Source organism: Gracilinanus agilis, unplaced genomic scaffold (genome assembly GCF_016433145.1).
Source record: "Gracilinanus agilis isolate LMUSP501 unplaced genomic scaffold, AgileGrace unplaced_scaffold39343, whole genome shotgun sequence".
NCBI lineage: Eukaryota > Metazoa > Chordata > Mammalia > Didelphimorphia > Didelphidae > Gracilinanus > Gracilinanus agilis.
This window is the reverse complement of record NW_025372849.1, coordinates 1-8185: the sequence shown is the minus strand read 5'-3', so window position 1 is coordinate 8185 and position 8185 is coordinate 1. Positions and strand designations below refer to the sequence as shown.

Sequence of the window (8185 nt, the reverse complement as noted above, 5' to 3'; positions counted from 1 at the left end):
TCTCTCTCTCTCTCTCTCTCTCTCTCTCTCTCTCTCTCTCTCTCTCTATTCCCCCACCCCCCCAGGAGGAATCCTTTGGGAATTTGAGACTCAGCTGAATCCTGAAGTCCCTGGTGGGGAACCTTGGAATTGGATAGGACAACCATTTTAACTGGCAAGGATAAGGCTAAGGATGAGGCTAGGTCAGCTAGCAACTTCTCAACGGTATAACAACAAGCCTTGCCAAGGATTATGATAACAATTCACATACAAAACAATGTTTTGTTTTTTAAATTTTTTAAATTTGTATTGATTAATTTAGAATATTTTCCCAAGGTTCCATGATTCATGCTCTTTCCCTCCCCTCCTCCCTTCCCCTTCCCACAGCCAACAAGCAATTCCACTGGGTTTTACATGTGTCATTGATCAAAGCCTATTTAGATATTATTAATATCTAAATATTAATTTAGTAGTGATCTTTTAACATCAAAACCCCAACAAACCATGTGATCAATCCTATGTTTTTTTCTTCTGCGTTTCTGCTCCCACGGTTCTTTCTCTGGATGTGGAGAATGTTCTTTCTCTTAAATCCCTCAGGATTATCCTGGGTCATTGTGTTGCTGCTGGAAGCAAAGTCAGTTACATTCGATCATGCTACAATGTATCTGTCTCTGTGTACAATGTTCTCCTGGTTCTGCTCCTTTCACTCTGCATCACTTCCTGAAGGTCGTTCCAGTTCACATGGAATTCCTCCAGTTCATCATTCCTTTTAGTACAATAGTATTCCATCACCATCAAATACCACAGTGTGTTCAGCCATTCTCCAATTGAGGAACACCCCCTCATTTTCCAGTTTTTTGCCACCCCAAAGAATGGGCTATATATATTTTTGTACAAGTATTTTTTTTCTTATTATCTCTTTGGGGTACAAACCCAGCAGTGGTATGGCTGGATCAAAGGGCAGGCAGTCTTTTAAAACCCTTTAGGCATAGTTCCAAATTGCCCTCCAGAATGGTCAGACCAATTCACAACTCCACCAGAAGTGTATTAGTGTCCCAATTTTGCTACATCCCCTCCAACATTCACCACTTTCCTTTGCTGCCTTATTGGCCAGTCGGAGGTGTGTGGTGGTACCTCAGCATTGTTTTAATTTACATTTCTCTAATCAGGAGGGATTTAGAATACTTTTTCACAAAACAATGTTTTAAGTGATTATCAAACTCCTAAATTCAAGAGTTTTTCCTTAACTACCAGTGATTATGGGAAAGCCTTTGGCATCTACCTTCAGAGCAGGAGGATCAACTTTGGGGCTTCACTCAGAGGCAGGCTTGGGTTTATGATGTGGGGCTACAGAATAAAACCATTTACAGAGCAGAATCCAGTATAAATAGAGGAACAATAGCTTTCACAATGCAGATTCCTGGAGTTAGATAACAGATGGCCTCCATTTCTGGAGTCATCCATTGAAAGAAGCAGCCTTATGGGTAGGACAGCAGTCTGTGGGAGAGGGAAAGCTGGAGATATAGGCTTCAGGGTTTACCATCATGCTTAGAATTTATTATTTCTTACAGACACACTGTGACAAGAAGATACCAGCAGGATACAAATGTCAGAGACTGCCATGTATTCCTAAACATGAGATGGGTCAATCAGTTTACCAGCTACAACGGAAGAATTGGATTCATTAGAGCTTGAATCTCCTCTTTAGAGGAGATTGGGGTCTTCTTCCCTGAATGGGGTCCTTGGAGGTGGAGCAGGAGCTGGGGCCAGAGCTCATCAGCATCCATCATCCCAAGTCACCCACATGCCTACAGCTAGTTCTGGGGCTCCTTCCTAATGCCCAGAGCCACAGATGGGAGAAGGAACCCACTGGGCTAGGATGGCAAAGTCAGGCCACATGTTGATCTGCTCACTCTGAACAGAGGAACCCTGGCAGAGATTCCCAAACACACACAATCAGGCACCTGGCAAAGTTCCCAGAAAAAAGGGCCAAGGCTAAGGAATCCTTTCCACACCCAGTTCTCAGGGTCATTCTTTATCAGGAAGGGAGAGAAAGGCCAGACTCCTCTGGCAATGGCTCTTGGGCATTGGCTGATGTTGCCCAATGGGTGCCCAGCATCTGAGAAGGAGGGGTCCAGCCATGCCATTTGCCACAGCTTTGGGGATTTCGAGCCCTCCTTCCCCTGACAGGTTGAACATACATGGACAGGCTCCTCTCAGGTATCTCCTTTCTGGAGCTTCAGAGCTCCCTGTCATCAGATCTGCAACTCACTGCTTCCAAGAGTGTGAAAAAGATCTTCTTTCATGAATTTAAAAATCTGTTCTAGACAGTAAAGGAAAATAATAATTTTAATTAATATTTAATTAATAAAATTAAAATGTTGGAGGGGATGTGGCAGAATTGGGACACTAATGTATGGCTGGTGGAATTGTGAATGGCTCCAACCATTCCAGAGGGCAACTTGGCTTGGTCTTAGGTTCTGAACCAGGGAGAGCAGATGGGGGAGGAGGCTTGTTCTCGGCTTGCTCTTCATTCCTTGCTACAGCCTCTTGCTGACTGTGCCCCCCTCTCACCTCAGTGCCCCAGATGTTCTCTGCCTACGTTTTGGGTTTTTCTTTTCTTGAAAGTTGTTTCACTCTGTCTCCTTATTGGTTCTTTAACTGTTGTATTCGTCTTGTGGCATTATTTTAATATTGGTTGGAAAAGATTCCCCTGGCGACTTGAAGCTTCTCTGTTCTACTCCTCTGTCATCTTGGCTCCACCCTGGAAGAAGTGGAAGGCAATTTGGAACTATACCTAAAGGGCTTTAAAAGCCTGCCTGCCCTTTGATCTAGCCATGCCACTGCTGGGTTTATACCCCAAAGAGATCATAGGGGAAAAAAGACTTTTACAAAAATACTTATAGCCCATTCTTTGTGGTGGCAAAAAACCCCCCAAAAACAAAAAAACAGAAAATGAGGGGGTGTCCCTCGATTGGGGAATGGCTGATTAATTGTGGTATCTGATGGTGATGGAATATTATTGTGCTAAAAGGAATAAAGAACTGGAGGAATTCCATGTGAACTGGAAGAATCTTCATGAACTGATGTGGAGTGAAAAAAGCAGAACCAGGAGAACATTGTACCCAGAGATGGATACATTGTAGCACAAACGAATGTAACTGACTTTGCTTCTAGCAACAATGCAATGACCCAGGATAATCCCGAGGGACTTAGGAGAAAGAACATTCTCCACATCCAGGGAAAGAACCGTGGGAGCAGAAATGCAGAAGAAAACACATGTTTATATGGGTATTGTTTATCCCTTGTTTATATGGGTATTGGATGTGGGATTTTGGTTTTAAAAGATTGTGCTGTTACAAAATTGAATAAAATATGAAAATAGAATTTGAGTAATATTTGTAAAACCTGGAAAATTGCTCATTGGTTCCGGGTCAGGGGAGGGAAAGAACATGAATCATGGAACCATGGAAAAATATTTGTAAAAAAGTAAAATAAAGGGGGCAGCTGGGTAGCTCAGTGGAGTGAGAGTCTGACCTAGAGACGGGAGGTCCTAGGTTCAAACCCGGCCTCAGCCACTTCCTAGCTGTGTGACCCTGGGCAAGTCACTTGACCCCCATTGCCCACCCTTACAATCTTCCACCTATGAGACAATACACCTAAGTACAAGGGTTTAAAAAAAACAAAAAAAAAAGTAAAATAAAAATTATATTTTAAAAAACCTATTCTGATTATTATGCCACTCCACTGGTACATGCCCACTTCATGCAGAACCAGTGGATTGTTCCAAGCAGGGCAGCAACGATTCCAGTAACATAGAGAGCCAATGTCAGGACAGCAGGAGAACGATTCCTGTCCAATTCCTGTCTGCTGGCTGGTGGCATTCCTACAGAAACAAAGCCAGGCCATCCCACTGGCCCAGGAACCCTCCCTTCCAGCTAGCTACAGCCACATTAAAGTCGGAGTCCCACAGGTGCTTTTCTGCATTTTATTCTCATTTCTGATTGATCCCGCCCAACCCACTGGCCAGAATCCTCTTCCATCCCTAAAGTGCAGACAAGCGCTTTGCCTCCCTCCTCTGATACCAACCGCATGTCAGGGCTCCGTGAGTCTGGCTTCCTCTCCACCAAAGGAGCCTGGAGGAAAGAGAAGGACACCCAAGCCCAGGGGCCTGGCAGGCAGTTCGAGGAGCCCAGCCATGCAGACAGATGTGCGGGAAAGGGGCCAGAGCGAGCTCCTTTTCCCCTTGGCATCTTCATGGCAGAAGCCAGCTCTGACAGCATGCTTAGCCTAGGGCTTCATGGGGACAAAGTTGGCACCCAATTGTGGAAGGACCTGCCTAGGTTAGAGGAATTCTGGTTAGGAGGCATCAAGGTGGCACAGGGGTGAGGGGAGAAGACATGGAGGCAGGAAGAGCTGAAGAGCTGAGGGACCCTGGGCAAGTCTCAGTTTCCTTCTCTGTAAAAATGGCAGCTGTCAGGGTGCAACAGACAGAACGTCTGCTCTGGAGCCAGCAAGATTCCACTTCCTGAGTTGCAATCTGGCCGAAGACACTTAGTAGTAGTCAGGTTACCCTGTCCTGTTTGCCTCAGTTTCCTCATCTGAAAAATGAGTCCCAGAGTGAAATGGCAAACCACTCCAGTATCTTTGTCCCAAAAAGGGTCCCATGACTGAAAAATGACCAGAGGATGGTCTCAGTTTTCTTCTCTGTAAAATGGGGATAATAATAGCCGTGTTATATTCAAACCCTGAGAAATGTTGGTTTCACCTTGATTGACAGGGGAGACAGTTGGAGACATCAGAATGTTCCCAGGTGCCGTGAGCCAGGGGCAAAAGTCAGTTGGCCTGAGAGTATAAATACCACTAACAGCCGTCTGGGAAGGGTCTTTTGACCATTGATCTTTGGGTCTTTGATCATTGGTCATTGGTTCTCTCTGAATCTCCCTGGATCCCTGGGTGGTGATGGGAGGAAAGGAGGTCTGAGAAGAAGAGGGTGGTTAGGAGTTGAATACTTCCTGAAGGCTGTTAAGACTAACACATCACCAAACTGATAATAAGAAAGCTGAGAGAAAATCACCAACAGAGCTGCAGCAAGGGCAGACTACTCCCTAGTTTGGCAGTGGCCAAGCTGAACCAGAGGGTTGTGAAGAACAATAGCTCCAGCTTTACTAAATCAATAGCCTCCAGCCCTGAGTGATTATAGATTATAGTTATTAGATTGACAGGGTCTCCAATCCCTAATCCATATCCTAATTATCCTTTCCCTAATTAAGATCATAGATAAAGTATTTAATACCTTCCCGAGTGGTCATTATATCACAACCCTTGGGGAGGGAGCAAACGCAGTCAGATGAACAATGTGATCCAAGGCTAATCAGAGCCCAATATTAATAATTGATCCAACTCCAGGTGGGACCTGAAAGGGTTACCCATCCACCTGACCTTTCGGGGTCCTTCCTGGGCAACTGTTATCTAGAAGGGGAAATTATAACATCCAGCAAGGGTGATTGGGGTTGGTATTCCCCCATCACCAGCACCTAGGGAGAATACAGAGATACAACTCCACCTTACTTATATCCATATTCCCCTAGTAGGGTACCCATTTCTTTATAACAGCCATTACCCCAGGGGTTGTGAGGATCAATAAAAGGGCACTGGTAATGGGCCTTGCAAACCTTCTGGTGGGAAAGGAATGCTCCCCTCCCCCTCTCTCCCCATCCCCCTTCCCCATTCCCATCTCCCTCCCCCTCCCCGTCCCCATCCCTGTCCCCACTGGCTCCAAGAGGCAGAATGAGAACTGGGGGGAAAGGGAGAATGCACCACACAGAAGGGTTTCTTGTTGGCATTAGGCCAGGAGCTGTGTGGGGACATGGCCTGGCTCCCTTTTGGGGTGCAGGGGACCTCTCTTGGCTTAGCTTGAGGGCTGTGGAATTCAGAGGGGACAACATCATCTACCTGCTGGCCTGGGGAGGTACAGGAGTACAGAGAGAGGTGGTGGGCTCACTGGCCCCCACTGGGGGGTCTCAGCCTCCAGAAAGATGGAGGCCAGCAGGCCCTGGGACTCCCTTCATCAGGCTGCTCCAGAGAATTATGCCCAATTCTAGGAAGGTGGTCAGAAAGCTGAGGCCACACACTGAGGATGAGCTGGATTCTGTGGCCTGGCCCAAAAGGACATGTCAGGAAAGGGGGGCCTTAGACACCAATGGACAGAGCTCTGGGTTAGAGTCAGGGAAAGCTGAGCTCCAACCCTGCCTCAGACACCTACCAGCCCTGGGACTCTGAGCAGGACTCTTCCCCAAACACCTGCCTGCCTCAGTTTCCTCAAATGTAAAATGGGGGTCACAAGGGCACCCCGTTTCCCATGATTCTTGGGAAGAACGAGTGCAGGAAGGGAGGAGGTCCTGGGGGGCACCTTCTGTGCCTCCTCCATCCCTCCCGAGTTGGGGCGGGAGAGCCTTGGTTTGGCAGTGCCCCCCAAGATGGTGGCCCTTGGAAGCCAGGACCAGAGGCTGGGCTAACTAAGCCTCTGCCTTTCCAGGGTTCATTTTCCTAGTCTGAAAAGAGGGCAGGGAAGGGGCAGGGAAGGGGCTTTGGGGTCCTTTGAGGCTCTGGCTCAGACCCTGGAAATAAACAGAAAGCTCATAATCCCCGTATCTGCAGGTTTTATTTTGGAATCTGAAAACACATCTTGGCAACAATGATCCACAAAACTTGTAAAGAAACAAAAAGCTGTGCCCCCTTCAACCAGGAGGAACCCCCTGCCCTCAGGGCAGTGGGCAAGGGGAGAACTGTGTCCCTCCCCTTCCCCCTCCCCAGTGACCACCTGAACACCATGGATCAGGGCAGACGCTCTGCCGTCCTGTTGCTCCTCCGTGTCCCCGAGACGGCCGGCAGCACCTCGAATGTCGAGCCTCGGGCACCTGGGAGGCCCCTGCCCTGGGCCAGGGCGGCCCCCTCACCCGCTGGCATAGGCCCCCTCGCCCGGTGGCATCGCCTGGAGCCTGCGGGATCCACACCAGCCAGAGCTACATGCAGAGGCGAGACTGGACAGAAGGCCAGCACAGAGTGACCCAAGAGGGAAAGAATCTGTTCGGGGAACGAGCCATGAGACCGGCCGAGAGCTTGAGGATGAGGGACAGGGAAGGCCGGCCCCATGGGCAGAGGGAGGGCCCTGGCCTAGAGCCTGGCCAGAACAGTCCAGGAGCAACCCCGGAAGCCGGAGGGTGGGCACCAGCCTGGCTCTGGAGGAGGAAGAAGGGAAAGACACCCAGCAATGAGGGGGAAGAGGCCAGGCAGCACCAAAGGGTGCTGAAGGAATGGGGAGGGGGCAGCCGAGCCAGCCTCAGACAGGGGGCCGGGCAGCTTGTGGGGACCCTGAACAGGGGCACTGGCCTCCCTCCCACAGACCCCTTCTCTGAACTCAAGGCCAATGTTATGGGCTCTGGATGGCCTACCTGACCCCGTCCAGGGCCCCCCAAATTTCACAGGGCTCAGGCCTGACAGGCACTGGAGCGTGGGCAGGGCTGGGGCTCTGGGAAGGGGAGGAAGGGCCCCCCAAGGTCTGCCACTTGAGGCTGGGGGACGGGCAGAGACAAGGCTTCACCCCGACGAGGTTGGCCCCAGGGTGGCCTGCTGAGACACTGGCGAGCACATGCCCAAGTTAGGAAGCCCAGAGGCAGCCATAAATGCCTTTGCTTCCTTCGAGGCTCCATCCAGGGGGCACCTCCTCCAGAAAGTGGGGAGAGCCGGCCTAGACACAGCAGGGAAGGAGCAGCGTGGGCCGGCGCTGCCCGTCCTGCCACAGAGGTGGTACGAAGGGCGGCTCAAGGTTCCAGGAGGAAGCACAGAGCGACCCCCATGAGGATGGACGGACGGACGGGGGACGGGGGGGTGGGGAGGTGGGATTCTCCCTATTTGGGGACAAGAACCAAAGCATCCTGTGGAAAAGTGGCTGTTGGAGCCTTGGGGAGATTCTGCCCCAACAGGCAGGGTTTTGGGGCACCCCAGGGCTCCCTGGCCTCCTCAGTGCCGCCTAGAAGACATACTTCATGTGCTTGATGCCATAAGTCTTGAAGAAGACCATGAGAATGAGCGCCCACAGCCCCAGGATGAAGCCTCCCGGCGGGTGCCAGTCCTTCTGCTTGGGCTTCTGCAAAGCAAGGGACACGGGTGTTACACGAGCCTGGGATGGCGTGGGGCCGGGGGG

The 8185-nt window shown here is 50.0% G+C and overlaps 1 long non-coding RNA gene across 1 annotated transcript; it reads right to left on the bottom strand.

Annotated features, from left to right (window-relative positions):
* Nucleotides 1-6624: 6624 nt before the first annotated feature.
* On the bottom strand, nucleotides 6625-8125 carry LOC123255108. Its single transcript, XR_006506737.1, has 2 exons — nucleotides 8025-8125; nucleotides 6625-7220 (listed from the first exon to the last, which is right to left on the bottom strand). It is a non-coding gene; the product is annotated as an uncharacterized LOC123255108 (long non-coding RNA).
* Nucleotides 8126-8185: the final 60 nt, after the last annotated feature.